This window comes from Mustela nivalis (assembly GCF_964662115.1).
Source record: "Mustela nivalis genome assembly, chromosome: 10".
Lineage (NCBI taxonomy): Eukaryota > Metazoa > Chordata > Mammalia > Carnivora > Mustelidae > Mustela > Mustela nivalis.
Window position 1 is genome coordinate 104,807,156 of NC_139029.1, and position 854 is coordinate 104,808,009.

Below are 854 nucleotides of genomic sequence, written 5' to 3' on the forward strand. Positions count from 1 at the left end.
AGCTTGAAGGCTTCTGAGAAACACAGGATACAATGTCTTTTTATTTTACATTTTGCATTTTTCTAGGCCAGGAATTGGGGTGAGGAGGGGCTGTGGGGACAGGGAATGCTCCCAGCCCCTGGGTTCGGACATAGGCTCACGGCCGTCCTGATATAGAACTTCCTCACCCCACACATGGTGGTCTGGGGGTCTCAGGTCCTGGACACTAAGCAGAAAGGACTGAGTTGCAGAAATGGGAGTTGCAACCCATCCAGATCTTGCCATTGGAGTCCCCACTCGGCTGCCAGTTCAGGGCTCCCTTCCTGTCTCCAACCCGTCAAACACACCTGAGCAGCACCTGCTGGGCCCAGAGCCCAAGGCCTGTCACACTCCATTCAAAGAAACCCTGAATCCACTTTTGCAAAACAACTGCCCAAAACAGGAAGAGCAACGGGACGACATCCTTCCTCCACCTGGAAAAGACCCTGTTCTGCCCTCCCACTCGCAGCCCCCGAGTCCCCACACAGGCGGAACAGCAACAGCAAGGCCACTCGCCCTTGTTCATGCCTTTATTCTGCAGGGTCAGGTCAGCAAGCTCAGCTTCGGGTGTCCCCTGCTGTCCTGGGTGAATGCAGGGCAGAGTCCAAATGGGAGGAGCTTGATGGGGCTGGTGTTTTAGCAGACAGTGGAGGCCCGTGACACAGCTCCCAGACAGATGGCTCTGAACTTGGGAAAGCCCTTTATGTCTAGAGAAGCTGACTTCTCTGGGTGTGAGGCCTGTGCAGCCTGGTCCTTAGGGGACAGTTGCCTCCCAAATCAACGTGCCTGCCTGCTGCCCTCCCTCCCACCTCCCACCCTCCCCAGCTGGGCAGAAG